We start from the raw sequence: 23931 nt of genomic DNA on the forward strand, positions 1-23931 counted from the left end.
TAACACAAGGGGCTTATGTCTCCAGGTTGATATCTTCTTCTGTGCTAATCCAGTAGTCCGTGGGGGCAGGGAAAGTTTCTTTCTCCCAAAGTCCCCGTAAGGGCCACAGATTCTCCCTGGCCACAATCAGGTTGTGGGACTGTTGTTCCAATCACTGGTGCTGGAGCAGGCAAGACAGAAAGCTGGCTCAGCCTGAGTTCTGTGGCCATGGTGGTGGTGCTGGGGGGCTCACCGGGACCGACAGGCCCTTTAGAATTACTTGAAATGGAGAGAGGAAGGCCGGCTGGATGGATAAAAACAACACACACACCCTACAACAGGGGATTTTTGGAGTAACATGAGGAGAAACTGAAGGCTGGGTTAGGAGGTGCTGAGGGTGGGGAGAGGTGGGTGAATCAGGGGAGAGGCGGGTAGAATTGCCGGAAAGATTTCTGGGCCCTCCTGAACCACATGGGAATTTTTTGTTGCTACACTGCAGAGTTGTCCGTGCAGATAGTGCTGGAGAGGGATTCTGGGGGGTGTGTGTGGAGGGGGCACACGGAGGAAATAGCCAAGTGCAGTGGTTCAGCTCTGAAGAGTCCCATGCTCCTAGCCCAGCTCTGCACACTTCCTGGCTGAGCAGCCTTAGGTAAGGCTCTTCATTTCTCCGGAGACTCAGACTTCTCATCTGTAAAATGGGGCCAATAGAAATCTCTCCCCTCGTGGGACTATTGTGAGGGGTAAACGCGATCAGACATGCAATGTGCTTAGCCCAGTGTCGGCACACCACAAATACCACCTGAACAGTAGCCGTTGTTATTATTATTTTAATTAAGGAGAAACACCTACGACGTCTGAGTGATTTTGAAAGGACAACTTTGTGCAGAACTGGAGGGCAGAGCCAGGGTCCGAAGGGAGGAAGCCACAGCTCAACATAAGAAAGAACTTGCTGTGGATCCGCCTCCATGAAGAAGGGCCAGGCTGTCTGGGAAGGTAATGAACACCCATCACCACGTACTCAGATGGAGAGTGGGGGGCCACTTGGAGGGGATGTTATGGAGGGCATAAGCACTCAGTTTAAGTTTTTCTCTTGCTTGGGGAGCCAGTGGCTCGCAGCCCTCAGTGGGGACCATCCCCATGTGAGCTGGGCAGCTGCGGTTTCAGAAACTCTCCAGGCTCCATCAGGTCCACGTGCATTTGGTTCTGACATGCCCAGCCTGGGATTTCTTCCAGGCTTTCGGCTTGCAGCCCCAGAGCTTGACTCCATCCCTAACTTGTTCACCTGGAGCTTAGAGAGAGGAGGAATCTGTCTGTTCTCAGCAAGCACGTCAGGAACCCTGCGTGGAAAGCTTGGGAAAGTAGCTTCTGTTTGGGGGTAAGAAGCCGGTGCCCCACTAGAGAGCTGAAAACATCAGCAGTTCAGACTTTGACCACCTCGTACGTGCCTGGCACTGTGTGAACTCGTATCGACCAGACTTCAGCTCAAGTGCATAGCAAAAAAGCCGAATAATCATAGCTCACACACAGAAGTTTTGTTTTTCCTGTTTATAAAGAAGCTTGGCACAAGTGGTTCCATATTGATGTGACAGCGCCGTGTAATTATCAGGGATCCAGAATCCTATCTTTTTTGTTTTAGGGCAACAGTTCCCACAAAGTGTTTGGTTGGATATATTTGGGCCACACTGCCTACTACAACCCTCTCTTAGAGATTCACATTGAACCCCACCGTGCTCAGGACGTGCACTGCTTCCCTGGCACTCTTTATGGATAATTTTTGACAAGTATTTGCTTTTTGGGGGAATGCAAACTGGTGTAGCCACTCTGGAAAACAGTATGGAGGTTCCTCAAAAAACTAAAAAGAGAACTACCCTACAACCCAGCAATTGCACTACTAGGCATTTATCCATGGGATACAGGTGTGCTGTTTCGAAGGGACACGTGCACCCCCAAGTTTATAGCAGCACTATCAACAATAGCCAAAGTATGGAAAGAGCCCAAATGTCCATCGATGGATGAATGGATAAGGAAGATACACACACACACACACACACACACACAATGGAGTATTACTCGACAATCAAAAAGAATGAAATCTTGCCATGTGCAACTACGTGGATGGAACTGGAGGGTATGATGCTAAGTGAAATTAGTCAGAGAAAGACAAAAATCATATGACTTCACTCATATGAGGACTTTAAGAAACAAAACAGATGAACATAAGGGAAGGGAAACAAAAATAATATAACAACAGAAGAGACTCACAAATATGGAGAACAAACTGAGGGTTACTGGAGGGGTTGTGGGAGGGGAGATGGGCTAAATGGGTAAGGGGCACTAAGGAATCTAGTCCCGAAATCATTGTTGCACTATATGCTAACTAATTTGGACATAAATCAAAATACATACATAAAATTTAAAAAAAGTATTTGCTTTTCACTCAAATAGTTCATATTTGCTATGAAAAAATTTTAAGTCCAAAGCAAAAAAAGAAAAGAATAAAAGAGAAATTGTACTTATCTTTTCACCCAGAGAGACCCCTTATTAGAAAATTGGTACACTTTTCCAGACTAGATATTAAAACATATACAAACATAAGTATTCCCTTAAACGGGACCATTCTCACACACTATTCCAAACCTGTTTATTCCATTTAAGAAAGTATCACAAACACCTTCCCATGTTACGAAATATGGTCACAGTATCAAATTCATTCCTATACGCAACAGTTTATTTGGCGTCTACGCAACGGTGGTTCGCACCTACTCCAGGGGGGTTGGACACGACTAGAAGCTATCCCTTCCTCTAGGAGCTTTCTCCATTTCTCCACAGTGCTGTGTTTCACCTTGTTGATTTTTGATCACACACACACACACACACACACACACGCGTGCGTGCACGCACAAGTAAGATTTATTTAAAACAAATTTTTTTTAAGTTTATTTTATTTTGAGAGAGACGGAGACAGCGCAAGTTGGAGAGGGGCAGAGAGAGAGAGGGAGAGAGAGAATCCCAAGCAGGCTCCGTGCTACCAGCACAGAGCCCGACGAGGGGCTCGAACCCACGAAACTGTGAAATCATGACCCGGGCAGAGATCAAGAGTCGGATGCTTCACCGACTGAGCCTCCCGGGCGCCCTGAGATGTGACTATTTATTGAAACAGACACAGAGTGAGGAGTCAACACGACATGAGCACAGCATGGCAAACTTCTCCATACATGTGCATCCCTGTAACCACCACTCACACACAGAACATTTCTGGGGCCCAGAAAGTTCCTTCTTGCTCTTTCCCCAGTCACAGACCTCTCTTACCTGAAACACACTTTGGAGTGAGCGGATTTTTCGTGGGAGTGGGGTGTGTTTCTAGAACTGGATAGAAGTTGAGCTGCTCAGCACAGCCCGTGTGCTGTGCCTACCTTGGCCCTCGGGACAGGGCGGGCTGGTGAGCATTACAGAGCAAGACTGAGGACTGGGGTGTGCTCCATGGGACCCTGCACCCAACTCTCCCAGATGGGCAGGCTGGAGGCCGAGGCACAAGTGTCTGTGCTCCAAGGTCAGAGGAGGAGAGCTTAAGGGCTCAGGGCAGCACCTCCCGTCCTGTCTGGCCTGGGCAAGCCCGAGCCGAGAGGGCAGTGGAAGGGGCATTAAGTGGGAGCTGGGGGGGGGGGGAGGTGGGTGGGAGAGAAAGGATAAAAGGTCTTATTCATGTTGCCTGGGGCGGTAGGGAGGGGTGCCTGGGCACAGGGGTAATGAGAAAAATAATAACCAGTTCTGAGCGGGGGGGATGGGGTTGAGGGGGGAACAAGTAGGAAAATCTAAATATGGACTGTGGATTAAATAAATAATGGTATTGTATCAAAGTTAAATTTCCTGATTTTGATCCTTATGCTGCGGTTCTGTAAGGGAATGTTCTCGGTGCACACGGCAGTGCTGAGGTGTGCTGCCTTTGACTTACTCTGAAGCAGTTCAGATAAAAATAGACGTGTGTGTAGATACATGCAGAGAAGACAATGGTAGAGAAAAGGGGGCAAGATGTAAACATACGACGAATCTGGGTAAAGGGCTCATTCGAGTGTCTTGTATTATTCTTTCAACTGTTTGGGGGCAAGTTGGAAAGTATAACCAGATGCAAAGTGACAGAACAGAATGGTGTCTGCGACCTGCCTGGGTTCTGGATGTGTTCACTCTGACACTGGTGAGCAGTGTAACCGTGGGCGGCTGCCTGTCTCTCTCTGGTCCTAAGGCCCCGCCGTGCAGGTGAGGAGACCAGACACCAGATGACCTCTGTGAGACACAGCAGCTCTGGCTTTCTGGACACCTGAGGCTCCAGGTTTGTGGGGTCACAGAATCAGCCAGGCGACCCGCTGAGTGGCTGATGGAGTGTGAGGTCTCTCTGTCTTAACCCGCCCACGGGGTTTGCCTCCTGCTGAGGAAGAGGAGAGAGAAAGGGGTGACTTTCCTGTGGTTGCCTTTCTCCCCGATCTAAAGTAGTAATAGAACACTCTTAACAATGCAATATAGGGAAATGACAAGCAAAACGCAAAGGCCTCGATAATCCCACTGCTCTAATGCTGACACCAGTTTGACAGCTGCAGGAGGCTGTTAGAATAGGAGGGAATCCCCACTAGAGTGGGGAAGACTGAGGCTCAAAGTGGGGGTGGGGCGGGGGGAGACTTGTTCAACATTACAAAAATGCCGTCTGGTGGCAGGGTCAGGACTGGCGACCACGTGTTGTGAATTTCAGACCAGCCCGATATTGGTTTTTAATGCACATTGTTGTTTATTTTCTAATTATGTAAAAAATGTCTAAGATGCGAAAGTCCGAGGAGCCATACCTGCTCCTCGGATGTTTGCCTGCTGGTTTTCCTACTCTAAGAATCTCCAGAGTCCAGATGGAACTCTCCTCTCTGCCTGTGGGCCCCACACCTGGCCATTCCTTCCATCCAGCAGCCTGGGCAGGACAGGGCTTGATTCTGCCCCTCAGCAGGGTGTGAGCAGCTCCCAGGTGACAGCAAGACACCAAGGCCCTAAGTCTTCCCTGCTGACTCGTTCCCATACTCCCACGGAAGGTTGAGTTGGGACCAGCCTAAGGACTGGACCCTATATATGCCACTTCCGGAACCTGACTTTGGGGGGCCAGCACGATAAGCCTCGGTGCATTGTCCTACCTGGAATTTCACAGTTAGCGCTTCATTCCTTTAACTTAAATTTTGGCCCAATTCCTTGGGTAGCCGTGTCTACGTCTAGAATGTATCAGAAGAATGGGGACATTCTGCTTGTGGGAAAGGGAAGTGTCCTGCCTTTCTTTTTCTCACTCCCCAGAACCCCGTTTGCACTTTTTTCAAACGGACATCTGAGTTCTGTTCGGGGGCCATCCCTGACGCACCTTATTGGGAACTTGAGGTAGGTCAAAGCGGGAATGCCTGAGGGTGGATACATTTAAGTTGTTTTATTTTATATGAAAAAAAAAAATAGTGCTTACTGAGCTGTTATTCTGTGCTAGGCTCTGCTAAGAGCTTGACTCCCATTACTGAAATTCATGCTCACAATGACCCTGTGAGGTATGTATTTTCTTCTCCCTGGTTTATTCCTGCAGGCAACCTGGCTAGAGAGGTTATATAGAGCTGGAAAGAGGAAGGAGGGATGGGGTCAGGGGTGCAAATCCAGGTCTGGCTCTGGGAGGAGGAGGTCACCGTTGCTTTAGGGGGTTGGCTATCCACCAGCGCCCAGACCTTCTCTCTCAGCATCTGGGGTATCGGGCAAAGGACATGGCCCCAGCTCCTCCCCGCACCCCAAAACTCTGCTTAGGCTGCCACACAGGGAGACTTGGGGTGCCCTGGAAGATCGTCTGTGCCAAGCGTCGTCCTCACTTGTACAGCTGAGGAAACAGCAGGGGCAGGGCTGCTGGGTTGCACAACTCTGGGGGCATCGTTTCACTGTATCCCATGTGACAGTTACTTCTCAGCGTTGTGAAATGCAGGGCCTGTGAGGGAGAGACAGGGACTAGTCCGAGTCACACAGCCACCCCGAGTCAGGACTTGACCCCGGAGCCAAGACGGCTCTGTTGGTGTGCCCTGGGGAATGGGGGAGGGGAAGACTTGCTGGATGGACGGATGCCCAGGGGCTCCGGGAGACTTGGTGTCTCTCCAGCCCTTCGTTGGGCAGGGGGCGGGGGGGGGGGGGGGGGGGGGGGGATGGGTAGGCCTTCCCTGCGGAAGGATCCACAGCCTCCCACATCGGGCCCCACAGCACAGGGAGGCACAGTGCACCTGTGCAGCTGCGTGGCCCGGCTGGGAACTCTTCGCACCCTGCTTCTGGGCAGCTCCTCAGGAAGGCCTGGCCAACAGCAGCGAATGGTGAGGCCTAGTCCCAGAGCCAGCGCTGGCCTGGGGCCCGTTCTTTCCCATGCCGCCAGGGAGCTCAGCTACAGCAGGTCCCTCCTCCCTCACAAAACCTGTGGCGTCCCACCGCCTGCAGCGTGGAGGAGTCCAGGCACTTCTGCCCAGCTTTCAAGATCTGCCACCGCCTGCTTCTACTTTTTTGCACCTGCATCTCGGACCCCGGCCCTTTTGGGGCTCCATCGACCCCAGACCGCTAACACCTGTGGCCGCGTACCTGCGCTCTCCTGCCCCAAGTCTCAGCTCAGGTTGTTCTCACCTCCCCCAAACACTGCCTCCTCTCTAAACTTTTGTTTTTCCCTGGCTAAAATCCTCCCCGCCCTTGAAGTTCAAACTTATCTTCTCCAAGAAGTGTTATCTTGGAATCGACTTATGTTTCCTTTGGGTTTTGAAAATATTCAGCTGCCCATCCATCCATCTGTCCATCTGTCCATCCATCCGTCCATTTCTCCACCATTACTACTGTGTCCTAGGTTTATGCATGGTCGCTGCCCTCAATCAGCTGTTTGTGAAGGAAGCAGACCCCTAAGCAAGGAATGTAGTCAGTGCTGCCCTGGGGGAAGGGAGGTCAGCAAAAGCCTCACAAGATAGGACAGTTCATGTCCCTTTAATAAGTCAGGGACATCTGCAGGGACTCAGCCACACTACATTTGGAATTAAAAGAATGGCTGTTGGTGAGAAGCAAGTTGTCCCATATGCGCTGACTGTCCCTGGCATCATTTTGTGCCCTTAATAGCTCCTCATGTGAGCATCTTGCTTCCTTTATTTTGCAGCATGCTTTTTTTATGTCCCGCATTTGGGTCCCACAATAATCTTGCTCTTTACAGATGAAGACACAGAGAGTCAGAGGTGAAGGGACCTGCCCACGCCACACAGCTTGTAAAAGGTATATGCAAAGAAGACAATGGTAGAGAAAAGGGGGCAAGATGTAAACATACGGCGAATCTGGGTAAAGGGCTCATTCGAATGTCTTGTATTGTTTCTTTCAACTGTTTGGGGGCAAGTTGGAAAGTATAACAAGATGCAAAGTGACAGAACAGAATGGTGTCTGCGACCTGCCTGGGTTCTGGATGTGTTCACTCTGACACTGGTGAGCAGTGTAATCGTGGGCGGCTGCCTGTCTCTCTCTGGTCCTAAGGCTCCACCGTGCAGGTGAGGAGACTGGACACCAGATGAGCTTTTCCATTGTAATTGCATTGTAGTTATCATAGGAATAGGTAACCCATACCAAAGCCATGTGAACAATCCCCTCCTAGACCTGTTCCCTATCACCTCCAGGGCATATCTGTGTTGTCAAGTCTTCACTCCCAGGGACTCATGTGTGTGTGTGTGTGTGTGTGTGTGTGTGTATAAACAAATTGGTTTACAAACTCTGTCCTCTACACAAATGGTAGTGCTCTCTCTCTCTCTCTCTCTCTCTATATATATATATATATATAGCTGTGCATTTACCTTTTTACTACTTAATACTGTAATATGGAGGTCATCCCATAGTGTATATAAAATCCTTTCCCATTCAATTTCTATAAAAAGCTGTACAGCGTTCCATCACCTGGATGCCCAGTAGCTGATTTAATCAGCCAGGCACTGGTGGACATTTAGGCTGTTCCCAATCTTTCCCAGTTAGAAACAGAGCCCCAGGGAATACACTGTCCTTTTGAAATTCCTTTCAGCCTCTCTCAGCCATGATGTCCCACACGGAAAGGACATGGGCAAGGCAGGACACGGGCAGCAAGCCTCAGAGCAGCCGGGACAGGGTCTGACTCCTGGTTGGACCACTTGGTCCTGTCCCACCTTAGACCCCTTGTTCATTCCATGTGAAGCAGAGGGGCCTGGGAATTTGCGTTTCTAAACACGCTTCCTGGTGAGACTGGTGTGGGGACTGTACTTTGATAACCACTGTGCTAAGCGACTAAAATATGGACTCTGGTAATTCCCATCTCTTCAGGTGGGGATTAAGTATGTAGCCCCGTAGCACCGTGCTGGTACCAGACTAAGAACTTAATACATCTTGGTGATTATTACTAGATCAGCCCTCTCACCACAGAGCGAAAAGTTAACCAGACGTAGGGATGATGCATAGCGATCCTCGGAGCCCTGATCTGTTCTCCAGGGGCTTAGGGGTATGCTGGAGCTTCTCTCCAAAATCTCCTCTAAGACCTAAGTCTGGAATGGCTGGGGAACTCTGCCAAGCTGCCTGGCATCAGAAATTGTCATTTTGATGGTAGCTGGGGTGGAGAACTGGGGGGGTAAAAAGAAGCCCAGCTTGGAGCCCCAGCGCTGACTGGGTGATGGATGCTTCTGTGGGCACCGTCCTGTGCCAGCTTGCTCCCTGGTGAAAGGGTGTGCAAGAGAAGACAGAGAAGGGGCTCGTCACATGCCAGCTCCTACCCCAGCCATCAAAGGGCCCCCTCTATCTTTAGAGCCCTTGTAATCTGCTCTCATTAACAGTGCTTGGGGGGGGGGAACATCAGTGGTGGAGAACCCCAGGCGGCCACTGCAGGCCTGGTCATGCCCCCACTGCTCTCTCCTTGGGCCCTGGGAGGGGAAGTCTGGAGTGAAGGCCATGCTTTGCTCCTTCCCACGCCACCTCTCTGCAGGGAGGCAGGGACTCAGGAGAGCTGGCGGAAGTGTGTGAGTTTCAGTCAGAAGAGGGGCACTTAGCACAGCGCCAAAATCACGGGGGTGGAAGAAGTGACTGGGCTAGGCTCTACACTGCTTTGTGACCTTGGGTAAGGCCTTTTCCCTCTCTGAGCCTCCGTGTTCCCTCTCGTAAAATGAGATGTGCTCAGGATCTGCACCTGGTGCCCTGAGTCAGTGTCGAGTCCCAGAATTAAGAAGTCAGTAGCATTTGGGGCACCTGGGTGGCTCGGTCGGTTGAGCGTCCAACTTCAGCTCAGGTCATGATCTCGCGGTTCACAAGTTCGAGCCCTATCTCGGGCTCTGTGCTGACCGCTCAGAGTCTGGAGCCTGCTTCAGATTCTGTGTCTCCCTCTCTCTCTCTGCCCCTCCCCCGTTCATACTCACTCTGTCTCTCAAAAATAAATAAAAACACTTAGAAAAAAAAAGAAAAGAAGTCAGCAGCCTTTTCCTTTGGCTCACCTATGTGCAGCCCCAGGGACATTGAACTTCTAGCACCTGTATTTGGGCCTCCTTTGCTGCCCAGTGCCCCAAACTGCTGCCCTCTCTCCCCAGCCTCCTTCTCCCCGCTCCAGTCGGCATTCTACTACCTAGGCCTTGAGAGCCACACCACTGTGATGCTCTGCCACTCACTGGCTGTGGGATGTCAGAGAGCCATTCAAGCACTCAGCTTCCCCGTGTGTAAAGTGGAAATAACATCATTATCTGCAGAGGGGGCTGCTGTGAGCGGGACCATACGTGCAGAGGGCTTAGCATGGTTCGGGCACACAGCAGGCTCTCCATACCTGCAAGCCATTCTTGCAATTATTGTCATAGTTTCTTTAAAAGCTAAGAAGAGCCAGACTCTGGGCAGAAAACACCTAACTCTTGAGACTCTATGTCTTTAATTTTGTGTTTTTTAAAAAAATGTTTATTGATTTATTTTTTAATGCTTTTTAAAAAAATTTTATTTATTTTTATTTTTTTTAATTTACATCCAGATTAGTTAGCATATAGTACGACAATGATTCCTTCGTGCCCCTTACCCATTTAGCCCATCCCCCCTCCCACAGCCCCTCCAGGAACCCTTTGTTTGTTCTCCATATTTATGAGTCTCTTATGCTTTGTCCCCCTCCTTGTTTTTATATTATTTTTGTTTCCCTTCCCTTATGTTCATTGGTTTTGTCTCTTAAAGTCCTCATATGAGTGAAGTCATATGATTTTTGTCTTTCTCTGACTAATTTCACTTGGCATAATACCCTCCAGTTCCATCCATGTAGTTGCACATGGCAAGATTTCGTTCTTTTTGATTGCTGAGTAATACTCCATTGTGTGTGTGTGTGTGTGTGTGTGTGTGTGTGTGTATATATATATATATACCACATCTTCCATATCCATTCATCCATCGATGGACATTTGGGCTCTTTCCATACTTTGGCTATTGTTGGTAGTGCTGCTGTAAACATGGGGGTGTCCCTTCGAAACAGCACACCTGTATCCCGTGGATAAATGCCTAGAAGTGCAATTTATCCAGTAGTGCTGGATATTTACCCAGTAGTGCTGGGTCATAGGGTAGTTCTCTTTTTAGTTTTTTGAGGAACCTCCATACTGTTTTCCAGAGTGGCTGCACCAGTTTGCATTCCCAAAAAATGTTTATTTATTTATTTTTGAGAGAGAGAGAAGAGTGGGGGGAGGCAGAAAGAGAGGGAGAGTGAATCTCAAGCAGGTTCCGCACTGTCAGCACAGAGCCCGATGCAGGGCTCGAACTCATGCAGTGTGAGATCACGACCTGAGTGCAAGATTAAGAGTTGGACGCTTAACTGACTGAGCCACCCAGGTGCCCCTAATGTTTATTTATTTTGAGAAAGACACAGAGAGAGAGGAGAGAATCCCAAGCAGGCTCCACACTGTCAGCACAGAGCCCAACATGGGGCTGGAACTCACTAACCGAGAGATCATGACCCGAGCCGAAATCAAGTTGGATGCTTACCCGACTGAGCCCCCTCAGGCGCCCTGAGGCACAGGGAGGTTAAATGCCTCCCCCAAAGTCCCAGCAGTCTGGCTCCAACCACTACACCAGAGGCTCTCATGGAGTGGTCTAAGGACCCCTGGGATCCCAGAGACACTTGGACATGACCCACAAGGTCAAAATAAATTTCATTATTACTAAGAACTTGCTTGCCTTTTTTCCTCTCATTTTCTCATGAGGACACAGTTGAAATTTCCAGAAGCTACATGACTTGTGATATCATAGCAAGTAGAGAGGAGAATCCAGGTGTCTCTTGCAGCCATTCAAAAAAAAATGTACAGCAATGCCACTCTTCGCTATTTTTTAATTTTGGAAATATTTTCTGAAGGATACTTCTATGATAATGTGATGAGTTTATTGTGACTTTTTAAAATAAATAGCCCTGTAGGGGCGCCTGGGGGGCTCAGTCGGTTAGGTGTCTGGCTTTGGTTCAGGATCATGGTCTCGCGGTCCATGAGTTCGAGCCCCGCGTCAGGTTCTGTGCTGACAGCTCAGAGCCTGGAGCCTGCTTCGAATCCTGTGTCTGCCCCTACCCCACTGCACTCTGTCTCTGTCTCTCTGTCTCAAAAATAAATGAACATTAAAATAAACAAATAAATAAATAAATAAATCGCCAGGTAAATACTTAGAATGTTCTTCTCGGTTTTAACAAGGTAAGACTGTAAAGCAGTCAGACACCACAAAGCTTGAGAATCACTGTTCAACACTAAACAGAAATGCTCCCCAGTCATCGTGACATGGGTATAATGCTCCAAGGGAGGCCCACCGGGGGTGTGTGGTCCCTGTGCTGCTTGTCAGTATCATTAGTATTATTAAGAGGGGCGCCTGGGTGGCTCAGTCGGCTAAGCGTCTGACTTCAGCTCAGGTCACGATCTCGCAGTTCGTGGGTTCGAGCCCCGCATCGGGCTCTGTGCTGACAGCTCAGAGCCTGGAGCCTGTTTCAGATTCTGTGTCTCCCTCTCTCTCTGACCTTCGTCCATTCATGCTCTATCTCTCTCTGTCTCAAAAATAAATAAACGTTAAAAAAAAGAAAGAAAGAAAGAAAGAAAGAAAGAAAGAAAGAAATAGATCCCTGGATCATGCTACACGGAGTGGCCCATGGGATAACCAGCCCTATCATGAATCAAAGCCTGTGATTCAGAGCGTCTGCTCTTGTGACTTGCAATGTGGGTCTTAAATTGTAAATCCCTCCTTGTGTTTCTTTCTACAGTTTCTTAAGGGTTGTGGCCTATCTCTCTCTATTGCTCTTTTTTAAAGATTATTTATTTACTTTGAGAGAGAGAGAGAGAGAGAGCGAGAGAGAGAGCGCACAAGTGGGGAAGGGACAGAGAGAGGGGGAGAGAGAATCCCAAACAGGCTCCGGGCGCCCCCTGTGGCTTGTCTGTCTTCATCAGCAACCCTGGTAGTGTCTAAGATGACTCCCCTGCTCTTTGAGATGCATCCCATCTGAGCCCTGCAAAAAAAAATTTTGTTTCCTACACAGCCTATATTTTATACAAGATGTTTATAAACACTCCTGCCAAATTTTGTGACAGCCCATCTAGTTATTTTCACTTGATATGGTGACAAATAGAAACTGAATAATGAAAATGACAGTAACAGTCATATTAGAAATTCAGTAAACATCGATGGCACAGAGGCAAATGACAAATAATGGCAAATCTAGAGAAAATTTTGTGGAAATGTTCATGAAATCTGTGTGTGTGTGTCTTGCAGGGGAATCTGGTCTTCTGGGTGGCAATCTTAATTTAATCTTTCATATCACTTTTTAGATTGCTCTCTTTATCTGGAACTCTGCAAGAAGCTTCTTGGAGAGATTCCAAAGGACAAATATGCTTGAGAAGAATTTCATTCCAGAAATATTGTTAGGATCTGACATGAACATGATTCTAACTTTCAGTGTTTCTTTTTTCTTTCTTTTTAATTTTAATGCTTCTTTTTTTCAACTTTATTTATTTATTTGGAGAGAGAGAGAGAGTGTGTGTGCACAGGCGGGGAAGGGGCAGAGAGGGAGAGGGGGAGACAGAGAGAATCCCAAGCAGGCTCCACACTGTCAGTGCAGAGCCCGATGCAGGGCTCGAACTCACAAACTACGAGATCATGACCTGAGCTGAAGTCTGACACTTAATCCTTTACCAACTGAGCCACCCGGGGGGCCCCTAACTTTCAGTGCTTCTATGAAGGTTCCTTCAAAAGACAAGAACTAGGTTTTTCAGCCGTGTTGGGTAGATGACTACGGCCTTATGGGATGTGTTAATACTCTCTATAGAAACCCCACGGAGCCTTCTGTATATTGCTTGGCAACCTGGTTCACCTCACTCTGCTTTGAACTTTGTAACCCAATCAGAGGCTTGCCTGAGAGCCAGCTCACAATGGCACCGTGTCAAAAGGAACGAGCTGCAGATCTGACCCGAAAGGTAGGGATCCTGGCTGAACGGGTAGACATTCTAGAGCTTCAGGTCTTCAGCTGTGAAATGGAAAATGAAATCTACCCCTCTTAGCCCTACGGTTGTGTTCTAGGGATCAAACAAGGTAAGTCCTTTGAAAAACAGAAGGCATTTGTCTCCCGAGCGATTCCCACGTGCAGTTCTGCCTACCTGGAACCCACTCTGCCCGCACCCTCCCCCCATAGCTGTGTAACCCCAAATGGTCCTACAACGTGGCTTCTCTTGCTGCAGCCATGCTGGCCTCCGGGTGCAGGCGTGTCTCAGCGTCTTTGTTACTGTCACACCCTTCATGCGGAATGCTCTTCCCTTGGGTGACGACATGGCCGAGCCCTGATTTCCTTCCCATCTCTGTCCACATGTCACCTTATCAGAAGGCCTTCTTTGAGCACACTGTATGAGTTAACATCCAACCCCCAGCAGCTCTCCTATTTCTCTTACACCACATCGGTGTTCTTTGTAGCATGTATGCATTGCCTAGTTATTTGTGTGCCTGTCGATGATCTGACTACAGTGGCGGTTCCACAAGGGCGGGCGCTTTGCTGTGTTCTGTTGTGATCCCAGTGCTTGGGACCTAGCATGCACACCCTCTTCCACCAGAATAAAAAAAAAAGTGAAGAGACAAGAAAATCGCAGACTGCCATATCAGACTGTGAGATGGGGTGGGCTGGGGGGAAGAAATTTCAGTGGGGCGGACCATACAGAACAAAGGAGAGGAGACCCCCTGTTCCCTCCGGCTCCCCTCCCACCTCTCGGCTTCGATGTATTACGGCAAAGCCTCAGTGTAATTATGGGCATTTAGATTGTTTACTCCTTGTTAACCACCCTCTTTGCTCACTTAATTGGTCCAAAGCCTGTGGTATGAGTAACCAGCCATGCGGCAATTTGGCACGTGGGGCATAGTAGTGGTGACGGGGTTGAGCAGGGATCGCTGCCTTCACACTAGTTGAGTTCTGGGTGCAGCCTGGAGCCGAAGTGGAGCTCAGGTGGGTGGCGCCCTGCAAACACACCAGGGGGACTTGCCCAGCCCCGGGATCTTCACTCTGGGCTTCTCAGGGGTGCCCGATTGGTCTCCCAAATTCCGTGCTTTATCAGCACCCTACCCAAGTGGGTGGAATAACTCCCCCTCTCCCGCTTCAGGGGGACTAAAACCCAAGCTGCATCTACATGGCCTGGCTTTTGACTGCCTGGCCACCTCACCTTACAGGTCTCTCCTCCTCGCTCATCTCCTAACTGCTTTCCTATACCTGTCCTGCCTCAGGACATTGGCACTCACTGTCCCTCTCATATCCTCATGGCTGCCTCCTCTTATCCATGTATTAGTTTATATGAATGACTGAATGGATAGTATGACTTTGGGTAAATCCTGGTCTCTCTCTGTATTGCCATTTCCCCAACTGATAAATAGGTAGATGGGTTTAAGTTCCACATTCCTTTCCAAAACGTATGTCTGAGAATCACACAAGCCATTTAATGAGGTCACAACATTTTTTGCAGACGCTACTGGGCCCTGGGTTCTAGAGGCTATGTAAATAGTGATGAAAAAAATAAAGGTAGAAATCCTGCCCTGAAGGGGCAGACTTTCTAGTGGGTGGAGATTGACAGACAATAAACATAGAAACAAATAAGATAATTTCAGTGACTGGTAAGTACGGTAACAATAAAAATAAGGGAACGTGATGGAGAGTGAGCCATGGCAGGGGTTTTGGTTAGAGTAGTCGAGGGGAGCCTCTTTGAGGAGGTGACTTTTCAGTGGAGACCTGAGTGACGGTGAGCTGAGACAAAGATTCCAGGGAGGAACAGCAAGGGTAGGAGCCCAGAGAAAGAAACGAGTGTTATCTTCAAAGAGGAGAAAGGAGGCCTGTGCAGAGGGGGAGGGTGTCTGGTGGGCAGGATGTAAGGGATGAAGGTCTTGTCCGGGGCCATGGTACAGAGTGTGGATTTCATGTTTGGGGCGATGGGCTGTTCATGGAGGGTTTGGGGAGGAGAGTGACTTAACATCTTAGAAAAAAGTCATTCTGGCTGCTTCTTAGACTAAAGGGAGACAAGAGAGGAGGCAGGAAACAGCCGTCCACGGGAGAGAAGATGGCATCTGGGTCAAGGGCAGAGGGGCTGGTGGAATTCCGGGTGTACGTTTTGGAGGTAGAGCCGAGAGCGCTCGCTGATGGATTGGATGTGCTCGTGAGACAGGGATGCAGCTAATATGTGTCTGGTGAATAACAGACATGGCTCAGCGATCCCTGTGGGAGGCTGGTTTGCCAAAGAGCTCAGCATTGGGGTTTGGGCACAACTGAAACGACCTTTGTATTTCCTACTTGTCATTGTCCTTGAGGACAGGCACCGTGTGGCTTTTGTTACTTTACCCCTGATGCCTAGCACAATGCCAGGCACAGAGCTTGTACCTCTCCCAAGGACCTCCCAGGGAGGCTGGGCCAGGAAGGTGGCCCAGGGCTCACAAGCCACCTGCTCTCTATGGTCCTATCAGCCCTATGTGTCGCCAGTCTGAGCAGGTAAGGCAGCTAGGCTGCATCGCCCCTTGCCATCTTCAGGTCACCCAGAGCCCCCTCCTGTCTGCACCCCCTCACTGGAGGTAGGAGCCCAGGAGCCCAATTTCGATGCAGTCTGGCTGCTTTCCCAGCTCAAAAATATGCCCCCTGCTTACAATTCACCAATAGTCTGGGCCTCCATCCACTTCTTCCCCTGTGGGTCACACACAGGCTTTGGGGACACCCAGGAGTCGGCCTCACATTAAGGGTGAAATGTCAGTTGTACGGAGGAGATGTTAGGGGCAGGGGTTTGGGGAGGGGGTGTGATCTGTATTAATCCATACTTTTCTCAGCTGGGGAGCTCCCCACTCGGCCTGTGATTAAAGGCTGATACAGAAAAAAGATACTCCTTTTTCAGGAACGTTTTCTCCAGGATGCCTCCAGCGGGGAAGAATGCTCCCCCAGAGGGGAAGAGTGCTCCCCCAGAGAGCTTCTCAGGGAAGGGACTCTTCTGCATTCTTGGCTCAGCCTGACTGATTATGCAGGCTTCGCCCTGTTCCAGGGCTAATAAGAAAGCACAGCCCCAAGGCACTGGGGCTTTGTATTAAATTTTTAATAGCCACGGTGGGTTTGATCCCACACTCATGGGTGAATTAGTCACTGCAGGTTCAAGTGAGGAATTTATGGACAGGCCTCAACAATCTGCTTCTAATTTGGGGCTGGAAACTTTGATTTAAGAATTCTAAAAGGCAATATGGTATATAGTCAAGGAGGCCTAAGTCCCTGCCATTCAACGAATCTTATTAATCTACATGTTTGGCACTGTGCTGGTCTGGGCCCCTCCCTGTGAGTCGAAAGCTACGTTTGTGAGCAAGTTACTCCTGTCTTTGGGCCTCAGCCTCTTGACTTGCAAATGAAGGAGTGGGGGCTCCTCCCAGCTCTTTCCAGCTCTGATCTCCTGCATCTGGGTCTATGAAGGACAAAAGTTATCTCCAGCAGCTGCTGCTCCTTGGAGGCCTCCCTTAGGGAAAGTTGGCTTTGGGACAGAGCGCTTGCTAGAAGCCCAAGCATGCCCTGCCCTGAAGCCCTCCCTTCCTGTTGCTGGGGGAGAGTGGAAAGGGTTAAAGTTGGCTCAGCAAGGCAGGAATAGACTCACTGGATCCCCTCCCTCTTCAGGTCCTCTCCCCGTTTTGTTCTCAGGGATTTGCTCAGCTTGCTGAGGTTAGGTAAACCTCCTTGCTGGGCTGGGAGCCATGCCTCTCTGCCTCTCTGCAGCTAGAGAGCTGAATTGTAGCAACTTGCCTGGGTTCTTCCCCCAGGCAAGAAATCTGAAGCTGTGGCAAGGGGTGGAGAAATCTTGGAACCTGAGACAATGATTCTGGCTGGAGCCAGAAGTGACTTTGGAGATGACTGAGTCCAATTAGCTCTTTTTGCAGGTGGGGAAACTGAGATTCAGAGAGGGGGCTTTCCTTAGGTTCGCCCAGTGAGTTAGGGATAGACTCAAATGCAGGTTCCGAGGTTCCCAGGCCAAATCCTTTCTCCTGGGTTGATCCCAGGAGTTTGGGGGACAGTTTTTTGGGCTGAAGCTGTCATGAATAGATAATGTGGTGGTGGTGGGGGGACACAGAAGGAAAGTAGAAGGGGCATGATTCTAGGGGTCATGAAGAAGGAAAAAAGGACTGACTCTTTGTTGATGCTTTTTTGGGGCTGCCTTCCTGACACTCATCCTGCCTTTGCCAGGCTGTCCAGGCACCCCACATGTCTACCGCTTTGCTTTTCAGCTCACAGTAGGCAGGTCTGCTTTTGCTAAGAACCCAGCTTGAATGGAGGCTCATTCATTTAGTTGTAAACAGACTTGCTTCAAGCCCCAGTCTCATTTCTTCCTTCCTTCCTTCCTTCCTTCCTTCCTTCCTTTTAATGTTTATTTATTTTCGAAAGAGAGAGACAGAGCACAAGAGGGAAGGGGGCAGAGAGAGAGGGAGACACAGATCCGAAGCAGGCTCTGAGCTGTAAGCACAGAGCCTGATGCAGGACTTGAACCCATGAACCTGAGATCATGACCTGAGCTGAAGCCAGACGCTCAACCGATTGAGCCACCCACGTGCCCCTAGCCTCTCTTCTTATTAGCTGTGTGATCTTGGGCAAGTTGCTTAACTTTTCCGAGCCTGAGCTACCTGTCAGTGCCAACAGTAACTTCTTCACAGTGTTGTGAAGAGATGCCTGAGATAATGCAGGGCCAGGCACAACGTAAGTGCTAGAAAAATGATAGAGCTTACCAGCACTCCTCTGTCTTGGTGTCCCCTCATCGTCTTGTCTTCTTCAGTAGAATGGACCTGTCTCTGGGCCTGCCCTCCTCAAAAGGTAGTGTGAAGCTGATAAGACAACGGAGGTAAAGGAGCTTCAAAAAAGACTATGTGGAACCAGCGATCTCTCTTGGTGGTCTCTCTGACTCGTTTGTCCCACGCCCCGTGGCTCCTGAACAATCCCTGGGTTGACCAGTTGTTGGTCAGCTCAGGATTTGGATTGGGGAAACACTGGGAGCCCAGATGCACCAGGATTCATCCTAACCACCCATGAACTAAATGGTTCTGGGCATGTCATTTTGCCTTTCTAGGACAGTTTTTCCCATTGCAAAAAGGGGCCAGAAACCCTGGTTTTCCTAATTCATAGGTCTGTGTTGGAAACTGCAAAGCTCTCTGGCTGCTCCTGTGTCCACCCCCACCCCCCAAACCCCCTTCCTCTGGCTCCATACCTGATTTCCATGAGACATCCAGCCCATTCTGACTTTCAGTTTTGACCAGTGGTCTGGGGCAGCTGACCCAACCTCTGCTCCAGTGTTGGGTCTGAGACCCGCCTTGCCCATCAGAGCCCTGAATTCCCTATGGTCACTGTGATTGGCTCAGGGACGGGCCTGTGACCCGATCACAGCCAACTAACATTTAGCCTGGAACTTTGGCTTATAGTGACAGGGAGAAGTGACTCACTCTTTTTTCTGCTGGACAAGAGCCTGGGAGAATGAGAATTTGGAGCTCCCAGACACCAACAGGTGTGAGGAGAATCTACCTGATCCTTAAGCAAATACAAAGCAAAACAGACAGAAGGCAGAGAGGGGCAATGTTCTGCCAGAGTTGTTTGCACATTTGGTCCTAGACTTAGCTAAAGCCAAACTATTCCTGGACTTCTCAGAAATATGAGTCAATTTATTTATATGTAATAATATAAAATATATATAATAATATTTAATAATAAAACATGATTTCCTTTCCTTCTTTCTTTCCTTTTTCTATTAATTCCTCTCCTTATCTGAGTATTTATCTTTGCTTAAGTCAGTCTTATTTGACTTTCTGTCACTTGCAATCAAAAATCCCTAATTAAGACAATGAAAGAATTATTATTATTTTTAATGGAAAATAATTATGATAGTTACTGGAATAAACAATGTTAGCTGTTGACCCAATTTCCATTTCCCTTTCTTCCTCATTAATAGAACGCTGGATGGGGGATGGTAGCAGGTAAGTCCCAGGAGAGATGAGATGTTTGGCCTAACCTAATCATGACACCCCTATTTCTTGTTTTTCAGAGCCCTTGCATTAACAGTGGCCATGTGACCCAATTATAGACTATAAGACAAGGAGAAATCTGCTGGGGAAAGTAGGTGTCTGGGAAAGTAGACAGCCAGCATCACCCTGTCTCCTTCTTCCTGCCTTGGAAAAGGATGTGATGACTGGAATTGCAGCAGCAACATTGTGACCATGAAGCAGAGGCCAAAAGAATTGCAAAGGGGCCTGTCCTCACAACATTAAGCCAGTACACTAATGCCAACAGCTGTCTGCCTGTATGCTTCTTGTGATAGAATAAAAACAAACACCTATTTGTTTAAGCCACTGTTAGTTGGATTTTCTATTATTTGCAGCTCAAAGCATTCTTTAGGAATGAATCATTTCACTCATGTAGAACTCAAGTAGCTATCTAGCAATGTCATTGACCCAAAACCTGGACAAAGATACTAGTTAAGAATAAAACAACTCAGCCTGTTTTCTCTCCCTAGGGGCAAAAAAAGAATAAAACAAAATAACATTTTTGGAGTAGTTACTCTTGCCAGGAAGTGTGTTAAGTGCTTTAGCTGCAATAACCTTATGGACAGTTACTATTATTAGATCAGAAAACTGAGCCACAGAAAGATATTTTTGGGGGTCACTTGGCTAATAAATCCTGGAGACAAAAAGGCTTCTGGGTAGCTACAATGGATTCTACCAGGTACTTCATTCATAAAAAAGCCCCTTGCCCAGAGATCATATACTCATTTTCTACACAGTGCAGGCATGGAGTTCTCTAACGGATTTACTGTTGTAAAAAAAAATAGAGACAGAAGCGCCCCGGAAATAAGTGACAGCTGACACTCTGTCAATGAGCAATTATAAAATACGAAAAAAGAAAAGCCTGACTCTTTCAGTGTAGGCGAAAATAGCCTAGCATACCTTCAAAGCCCCGAGGACACCACCGTATTAAAACTCAATTCCACCATTAATGTTTTATAATGGCCCTGAGTCATCAAGTAAAGCTGAAATTACGCTTTGCCTCTTGTTTGAGAAGGCAGGGAGCAGGTAGTACATCTGGGAAGGTTCCTACTTGAAATATTTCAAACAAAAGAAAATTTTAGCGTTTTAATCCACAGTACTTCCTGCTTCTCCCCACCCCACCCCAACTTTCTGGAAAAATCAGCTCACAGAATGCTTCCTCCTCTAGAGGCCCAGAGGCCAAGGTGTTAGAGGACTGCATTTTCCATCACCATTTCCCCAAGATGTTCCCTTCTCAAGCCTGAATGTCAATAAGTGTGTTTCTAGCAAAGGTGATCTTAATTTACAATGCCTGGGGGTTACCCCGGGGCAGTCATGGCAGAGAACCCAGAAACAGCGTGAAGACTTGAAGAGCAGCACTTGTTAGCACCCCCACCTGCTGCCTGAGCTGGGACCCGGAGGCTGTACAATGAGCAGAAGGCTCAGAGGCAATTAAATGGTTCCAGTGTCTAGATGGGCAGGGGCCTCTGGACAAAAGTCCGGAAGGTGAAACCTACACCATGTTGAGAGACTGGAGGTGGCCGTTGACGTCTGTAATCCAACCTGCCCTGTTAATAGATAAGGAAACCGAGGTCCAGAGATGGGAAGGGACTTACTCAAGTTTCCACAACAAGGTTATCGCACAGCTCAGAGCCCTGTTTCCTGACTTTTGACCAGGGCACAGGGGAACACCAAATCAAAGTCCCAGGGCCGGAGAGGTCCTCTGAGACTTGTGTCCTGAGCGAGGACTGGGAACAGCCTGGCTGAAGCTCCTCTCCCACCCCGGGCCTCCTCCTTGGGACTTCCGGGGCTTCCCAGGCAGCTGAACCAGGTGGGGGCCTCTCTGCTCTCAATTCAACAAATATGTATTTGGTATCCAATAGGTCCTCATAATAGTGAGAGAGATCATACGTGGTGGCTGTCCTAGTGGCTGAGATGATAGGTTCTGGTGTCGTTCGCCAGGCACCAAGTTTGGGGGGCCCCTTGCTTGCTGCACTTAGACACAACCTAAGTTACACCGGCCACACAGACAGAGCCACACAGGCATAGGTAGAGTGGTCCACACGTTCACACACAGACACAAACATATAGCTGTATGCATAGCCATGTGCCCACATCAGAGACACACACACACATATAACACACACACACACACACACACACACATGCATATATATATATATATATATATACTCACAAAGGCACGCACATGTGCACACACACAGAGCCCCCCTGCACCCCCCCCAACCTTAAACAAATTGCAGTTTTAGCAACATTGGAGATGACAGCTACATACTTCCCTGGTAAAATACTTCCTCAACAGTGCCTGACCCCAAACCAGGTGTGCCCGGGTCCCTCCCCCACACCCCTTGCTGCTACAGGTATTTGCTGAGTCGAGGCCGGAACCCAGATCTGAACCCTGCCTGATTCACTTCTCTCTCTGGGCCTCAGAGCTTCCTCTTCTCCACTCAGAGCAGCCTCCCAGGGCTCAGCACCTTGAGTTCTGCCCCTGACTCATCCTGCCTTAGCACAGTATGAGGACTGTGGTTTGCACAAGCTGGGGCATGACCCAAGGTGGGGATGGGGTGATTTCGGTGCGGGGCAGGGGTCACTGTTAGGTAAGGGCCCAGGAAGCAGGATGGGTATGGGCTGTGTGTCTTGTAGGGGCACAAGGAATATGTACCATTCAGTCCTGCTGGGAAGTTGCCTTATGGGAGCAAAGGGGGGACCCAGGAGTAACCCCAGGATTGTCTGTAGTTCGGATTCCCCTCACCCCAGAGCTCCTGGGCCCTGCCCTGCCCCTCCCACAGCTGCATTCTCCCCATGGGGTCAGAGTATATAGAGCCAGTGGGCTGGTTCACCCCAAGCTTAGGATTTCCACTTCTGGGTCACATTCTGGGCACCCAGGATCTGGTTGTCCTGTTCAGAAACCCCCAACTAGCTTCCTAGGCCTGTGCAGCGGGCCTCTGCTGGGCACCTGCCACCCAAGGCAGGCTGCGCACCCCTGAAGGGTGGGAGGGGGGCCAAATTGGTGCTGTTTCCTGGCCAGGAGTAAGGGTGGTGAGTGGGTGGAGCTTGGGCTGGCAGGTGTAAGCACCTTCTTTGTGGAAAGGGAAGGAGGAAGGGAAGGCTGAAGCCACGGGGCTCTCCATGTGCACTCTTGCTTAGTACCCGGCAAAATTAGGGGTGGACCCGCCTGAAGTCAGTCAGTCCTGGTGCAGGGATGTGGAGGCCTCCCGTAGCAAAAGCATGAGGCTGAATGTCAGAGAATCTGGGCTCTGGCCAACTCCCACCAAAGAGTCCCATTGGATAGGAGCACAGGCTCTGGGGTCAGCTACCTGGATTTCAGGGTTCTGGGAATGTCTAGCTGTGTGATGTCAGACAAGATGTCCTCTCTGAAGCTCAGTTTCCTCATTGGTCAAATGACACCACTAATTGTCTCTACCTCGTGTTGAATAGTAAAGGGCTTAGCAAAATGGCCGGTACCTAGTTAGTGATTAATTAGCATGATGACCTCTAATCTTGGTGAGACCCTTGCTTTTTCTCTGAGTCTCAATTCCCTTTCAGGAAAGGGAGGGATGATGCTAAATTCAATGATCTTTAAAGTTTCTTTGGACACTCGGTCCAGGATTAGGTCCGAGGGAGATGCCTCTCGGTGCCTGGAAAGCCCCAAGGACAGAGTGAAACACTGGGTATTCTCTGGGTACCGAGAGCAGCCCTCTGCTCTCACTGACGGTCTGGACCTGCATATCTTCATCGAAGCTCTTGGAGAGAGAAATGGGGCCCAGAGAACGACACTCCCTCAACCTCAGGGCTGTTGCACATGCCAGGCCCACTGCCGGGAACACTTTCAGGGTCTTTCCCTTCTCACCCGTTTAACTGCCATGCATGTCTCACATCTTACGTCAAGTGTCACTTCCTCAGGAAAGCTCAGATCCGCTGTTACCGGGTTTCATTGCTCCGTGTGTCTAATTCCATCTATAATTAGATCTACGTAGGTGATCACTGGCTGGCACTTCCTCCAAGTGGCCTTCCTTTCAGCCCTGTCGAGGTTTTGTGCCCTCCAGATGTACCCCCACGGCACCCTGCACTCTGTATTTCACATACATCTGTGAAATCTTTGTTTTTCATCTCTGAGGGGCAGACGAAATGTCGCCTCATCTTGGGGGCGCTGGATCAAGATGGGATCCCCTGCTGCGTGTTCCCATCCTGCTCTTTACGCTCCTTTCATAAAATGCACTGAACTTGTTAAACTTGTCATGGCTTATTCAATATCTGTCTTCTTTCACCAGAACAGGAACTTCCCGAGGCAGGAACATACTTGCCTCATCCACAGTTGTATCCCTCGCATGTAGAACAGTGCTTAGCCCATTGAAAGAATTAATAGCTACGTGTTTATCCTTTTCCCTCCGCAAACACACA

At 49.1% G+C, this 23931-nt stretch overlaps 1 long non-coding RNA gene across 1 annotated transcript; it reads left to right on the plus strand.

Moving 5' to 3' along the window:
* Positions 1-13445: 13445 nt before the first annotated feature.
* Positions 13446-19832, plus strand: LOC122231757. The gene is made up of 2 exons (XR_006208992.1): positions 13446-13554; positions 19533-19832. It is a non-coding gene; the product is annotated as an uncharacterized LOC122231757 (long non-coding RNA).
* Positions 19833-23931: the final 4099 nt, after the last annotated feature.

The sequence above is a fragment of the Panthera tigris genome, chromosome A1 (assembly GCF_018350195.1).
Source record: "Panthera tigris isolate Pti1 chromosome A1, P.tigris_Pti1_mat1.1, whole genome shotgun sequence".
In the NCBI taxonomy this organism is placed as follows: domain Eukaryota; kingdom Metazoa; phylum Chordata; class Mammalia; order Carnivora; family Felidae; genus Panthera; species Panthera tigris.